The 6,135-nt window shown below is 47.3% G+C and overlaps 1 pseudogene; it reads left to right on the top strand.

Annotated features, from left to right (window-relative positions):
* Positions 1-5,606: 5,606 nt before the first annotated feature.
* Positions 5,607-5,726, top strand: LOC146859726 (small nucleolar RNA SNORA17; annotated as a pseudogene).
* Positions 5,727-6,135: the final 409 nt, after the last annotated feature.

Here is a 6,135-nt window from a genome sequence, read left to right as displayed (position 1 = left end):
TCATGGAGGTGTCCGTAGACCAGTTGCCTATTTCTCAGCTACTTTAGATCCAGTAGCTTCTGCGTTGCCCGGATGTCTCAGATCCGTTGCGGCAACAGGTGTCAGCATCGAGAGATGTGAGAGCATTGTGATGGGTCATCCTCTTACTGTACATGTGCCACATTCTGTTGAATTGTTGATGACTAGGACTAAAACACAGCACCTCACGAATAATAGGCTGACTCGTTATGAGCAAGTTATCCTTGCAGCCGATAATGTGACATTGAAGAGGTGTGCTGTTTTAAATCCTGCTACATTGTTACCTGTTCCCAAAATAGATGATAATGAAGATTGTGAGGACCATGATTGTCTCGACGTTACGGAACTATGCACCAAACCGAGACCTGACATTGTCGATGAACCACTCCCAGTTTCAGATGAGATTTTCTTTGTGGACGGTTCATGTTTAAGAGACAGTGTCGGTCGACTGAGAGCAGCGTTTGCTGTATGCACCATCACGGGGGTGGTTGAAGCCGCCTGTCTAGAAGGAGTACACTCCGCGCAGGTGGCCGAGCTCATTGCTTTGACTCGTGCCTGTTTGGCAGCTGAGAAGATCCGTGTAACGATTTACACGGACAGCCAATATGGGTTTGGTGTGGTTCATGACTTCGGACAGCTATGGTCCCAGAGAGGGTTTATGACGTCGTCAGGATCACCCATAAGAAATGGTGACCACGTACGAAAATTGCTTGAAGCATTGCAAGGCCCTGATGAAATTGCCGTTGTTAAATGTGCTGCACATACGAAGGGAAATGATTTTGTTTCATTGGGTAACAATTATGCTGATGAAGTAGCTCGGTTTGGTGCAGAGCAGGGATGCAATTTTACGGGGACTCACATTGAAGAAACTGGGGAGGAATTGGTGTATGGTCAGATGTTAGCAATGGCAGACTCATGGGAAGAATTGAAACAGCTTCAGGAAGGAGTCTCTGATCAGGAGCGAGACAGTTGGATACGAGCTGGATGTGAGAAAGGAGATGTGGATATATGGGTTTCGAATGATGGACGAGCAGTGTTGCCGGAAGGGTTGTTGAACCCCATGGCGAGGCTGATACATGGTGCTGTGCATCTTGGGAGAGACGCAATGATGAGAGTGTTTCGTCAGACCTGGTACAACCCAAAGTTTCGGGCAGTGGCTGAAACTGTGTGCCAGAGGTGTGTTACCTGTCAACAAATGAATGTAGGAAAGAGGACAGCTGTGACGTTGAGCCACATAGGGAGGTCAGGAGGACCTTTCAATAGGATGCAGCTGGATTTTGTTGAAATGCCGAAGTGTAATGGGTTGAGGTACATATTAGTCATAGTATGTGTCTTTTCCAGGTGGGTGGAGGCATACCCTACACGTAGATATGACACGCTCACGGTAGCAAAACTACTATTGAGAGAACTCATTCCAAGGTACGGGTTCCCGACGTCCTTTGAATCGGACAGAGGAACTCATTTCCATAGCGAAGTTATGAAGTTGCTTTGTGCTGCCCTGAATATAGATCAGAAACTACATTGTAGCTATAGACCAGAAGCTTCAGGGATAGTGGAGCAGGTGAATGGAACTCTGAAGGCTCGGATGGCGAAAGTATGTTCGTCTACGTCTCTGAAGTGGCCTGATGCATTACCCTTGGTCCTTATGAGCCTCCGAAGTGTGCCTGATAGAAGAACTGGGTTGTCTCCCCATGAAATCCTCATGGGAAGAGTGATGCGTTTGCCTGCAATACCTGCCACTGCTCTGATAAATATCACTGATGATATGATCCTGGACTATTGTAAAGGCCTTGCTGACGTGGTCCGTTCTGTGTCTCAGCAGGTGCAGACAGCAACGGTTCCAGCTGCGAGTGACTTGTGCCACGACCTGTGTCCAGGCGACTGGGTCCTAGTTCGCAAGCACGTGAGGAAGAGTTGCTTGGATGCAAGGTGGCGCGGCCCGTTTCAAGTGATCCTTATTACGAACACAGCTGTCAAGTGTGGAGGTTTACCGAACTGGGTGCATGCTTCCCATACCCGCCGAGTCCCAGCACCCTTAGAAGATACAGCCCCTCTCGAGATCGAAAGTCCAGCTGAGCCGATAGAATCACCTGAGAGGGCCAGTCAAGCTGTAAGGGTTGCTGAAGCGGCTGATGGTGCACTGAATCGAGTTGGGGAAGGACGTGAAAGAAGTACTGACCCAGAAACAGGCGAAGGAGCAAGAGGTGCAGTGGGTAGTACGGAATCGAGTTCTGCCGAAGAGGAGGAGATCAGTGCACAGGGTATTGGAAGGAAGACCGGAGGTGCCACCGAAGCAGAAAGGGTTTGGCCCGCAAGACAGAACCGGGTAAACCTGAGGTCGGTACTGGACACAGATCTTGCACCAGTTTCGGAGGAGCCAGAAGAAGAATCGGGAGATGAGGAGTATCCTCAAGGTGGTGTGAGAAGATCAAAGAGAACAAGAGTGCCAAGTCGGAAGTACGCTTCACCAGAGTGGGCATATCAAGTGACTGATGCCAGGGTTACCGAGCACGGGAAGATTGAGGTCGATGACATTGGTCAACAGTGTCCCGCTCCAGAGAGTGGAAGTGTTGTTGAAAGTTCCGGGATTGGAGATCGAAGGAATTCTGACAATTCATATTCCGAGTCCACCTTTCCTGAGTGTCATTCGAGGTATGATCTTGGACAATTTGGAGTTCCCGACGTTCACTACTGTGCCAGACCCACAAGAACTGATCATTCTTAAGCTCGAAATATTGCAGGGAGTCCTGGAACTGTTGGGACCAGCGGTTATGTTGGATTGATTTGAGAGGGTTGCAAGCAGAGAGGAAGATAACCTAGACCCGAGCGGAAGAAGAACAAAATTAGGGATTTTTCCGTTATAGAACGAAGAAAAGTTAGGGAGGTTTGCCTAAGTTCACGAAAGAGACATTAATGAGAAAGAGACTTACCATTTCAGAGACTGTATTGGACACTGAGTATATTCCGAAGATGGCAGATCCTGCAAACCCACATCGTGGGGCTAAATTGATAATAGGCACATTGATAGGAGTTGTGATAGTCATCATATTTGCAGTGGTGATAAGTTCGTACATGGTGGCTCACAGGCAAGAGGGAAAGGTTCAGGGAGCACCCACACCTATTACCCCAGAACAGAGAGGTGTCAGTATCAGAGAGCAGGGAACATCGAAGTTGAGGGATGATCGCAGACTCCACATGGATTTGTCGAGGGGTGATTTTAGGCTTAACGCGTATGCAAAGCTGCTGTATGAGTATGTTGATGCAATGGATGTGAAGGATTGCTATGTGTGTATGCAGCTGCCTGCTTCAGTGGATGAGGGTATCAAGTATCATCCTCTCCCATTGACATACGGGATTTCTTGTAGTTTATTGCTTAGTTTATTTTACGACAGGAGACAGTTCGAGTACTTCTTTTCGAATTTTGATACGGTACTTCCTGAAGTTCCAGCAATCAAGCATTTGAATAAGTATGACTACTATAAGAAAGAGGACAGACTCCTGAAGTATTTTAGACCGACTGTGAAGTTGGATACGGCGCATGCTCACAGGAATAACCTGACATGTGCGGAGACGGAGAAAAAATTCATTGATCAGGTAGAAGACAGGTATAGAAAGTTGACCCAGACACGAGACACCGGAGATAGTCCAGTAGATTGGACAGAGGAGGAGAGGGCTCACAGATCGAAGGGAAGTTATGGACCAATAGCGTTAGATCAGGGGTCTCCAACCTTTTCTGTAGTGAGAGCTACATCTGAGCAGTGAAAATTGTCGTGAGCTACTGAAGGCTAGGAAACTCGCAAATTTTTTCAAGAGACCCTCCCACGCCCAGTTTCATTGACTTTAAGCCTAATTACTTCCAAGCCCATATGGTGGTTTGAACATAAGAGGGCACTGTCCCTCTTTTGAAGCTACAGACAGCTGCAGATCGTGCTACCTGAAGCAAAAGCTTGTCTTGCTTGGAAGCATTCCTGGAAAGTGTAACGAAATACTGCAGGATACAAGCCTATGACCTGCTTTTGTTATCCTCGATCTAATTGTTCACGCACTGCAAAAGTTAAACCTCAACATATTTTCCATACCAAATGAGAATTATTGAAGTCTAGCTTAGATGTGCAGTCACTAGATTTAAAAAAAAGAGACTCATTTTATTGTCTCAATTATTTCTCCTTCACCACATACTCTTTATTACAGTTTTAAAATGTCCCATCCTGGTTTCAGCTTTAAATAATTTTCAACTAGTTTGATTCATTAAGGGTTTTATTCAGAATACTCCAGATCTGTCCATGATCCAGAACTCTGCTACCCAAAGAAACTGCTGCAGTGTTGGTGTTGATTGCCACATGCACTGGGAACAGAGACGTTTTAAGGCAGGGGCAAAGTGGGCTCTGGCCCAGAGCTCCACCCATTCAGGTACCCCGATACGGCCAGCGTTGCTCTGCAGAGAGCCTTGCCCGGTTGACCTTTAATAATTTTTAAACCGATTGATTTATATATCCTTTAATTTATTTTGAATGTGGCTGATGTGCGAGTCTATTACAGAGTATTTGCAGAGAAATGTTGTGCTATGTTTCATGCAACATCCATAAAAATGTTTCATTTAGAATAGATCGAAAAAGTACATCACATATTAGAAATGTGATGGTGGCACAGAGATAGTTTGCAGTAATGTTTGTGAGCTGCTGCTGTGTTAAACATTAAAAACACACTGAATGGTAAATATAAACATTTATAATTTTGACGAGCTTGCCTATGCTGTCAATGGCTTGTCCAAATAGGGGATTGAAAGAGTTAAAACTGGATCGGAAATTCAAAGCTGCTCAGAAGCAAGAGTGGAGCAATTTACATTCTTTTTAGGAGTGCAGACGGGGGGATTTTTTTTATGTTGTGCCTTCGGTAAAGGAAACTGAAACTTGGCAACACCCTGCTTCTCCTGATGTAAAACCCAGATCTGAAAAGCGAAAAAATACATTTTCGATTTTGTCTGTTACTCCTCATTTTGGCTGCTTCAAACTTTCAGGCAGTGTTGCTGAAGGCATCCTTTGGGCCTCTTTCACTCTTAAATCCCCAGAAATGTAGTTAGCATTTGCAATAATATATTTAGCATTGATAGTTCGGGAGCAAATGGGACAAGGCAGGCTCAGACTTCGCTATTAACAAAACCCAGTAATTCAAGTGCCCGTGGCATACCAGCGGCTGCAGCACATTTACAGTACAGAAGGCACACATCACAGCTCCAGTCTGGAGAACAGCGCATTAAGAGGTATAATGCTTACCGATTGATCTGCTCCTCGCTTGTCTCACTCTCGTCTGCCTTTCTTCCTCCTCCGCCCCTCCCTTTCACAGCTACCTCCTTCTCGAACCTCCACGCAGCCCGACTTGCCTCGACCACCCTTCTCATTCGTCTTTGTTCTCTCTCTTCCCCCGGCTGGTGTTTAGACCCCTTCATCACTCGCACTAGCCACTGCTTCACTGTCCCTGCTCGCCACTCCGGACACAGTGTCTGTTGTCAGCGGGCCCATCGCACCGCGCTATGCGCCACGTGTCCTGCCCCTGTGATGAGACCTGCGGGCGCTGGCCTGCCAGGGAGAGCCCCTCCTAGGCGTCTGAGAGGAAGCAGCTGTGCTCCCTCTCTGCCAGGATGCAAGGTAGAAAAAAGCAGGTGGTGCTGGTTCGTAGCAGTTCAATACTGCTTGCACCACCTGCATGCTAGCAGGTTTTTCCAGGACCTTCTGCTTCGTACAGGCACAAGTCATGCTGGATCAAGAGGGCGGTGCCAGCCTGTGAAAGGCGGGTAGCGTGGACTGGAGGAGGAGATCAGCAATAGCGTCATCATCTTTGGCCTGCCCCGCCCCAACTAAGCTCAGTTAGGCCAATCTGAGCAGTTGGTTTTGGTGAGGGCAGGCAACGGCTGTAAAAAAAGGCCGAAGAATATTAAATGACAATAACAGGCGACTAAATTTAGATGCAAGGCGCGAGCTACTCATGGGGGTTCGGCGAGCTACCGGTAGCTCGCGATCGACCGGTTGGAGACCCCTGCGTTAGATGAAGTGCAAAGAGGGAATTTGTGCATTGGGTGGCCTCAATCGGCCACAGAGAAGGTTGCGGTAGGACATAGCA

Source organism: Triturus cristatus, chromosome 3_1 (genome assembly GCF_964204655.1).
Source record: "Triturus cristatus chromosome 3_1, aTriCri1.1, whole genome shotgun sequence".
In the NCBI taxonomy this organism is placed as follows: domain Eukaryota; kingdom Metazoa; phylum Chordata; class Amphibia; order Caudata; family Salamandridae; genus Triturus; species Triturus cristatus.
The sequence above is the reverse complement of the archived record's forward strand: the minus strand, read 5'-3'. Positions and strand labels throughout refer to the sequence as shown.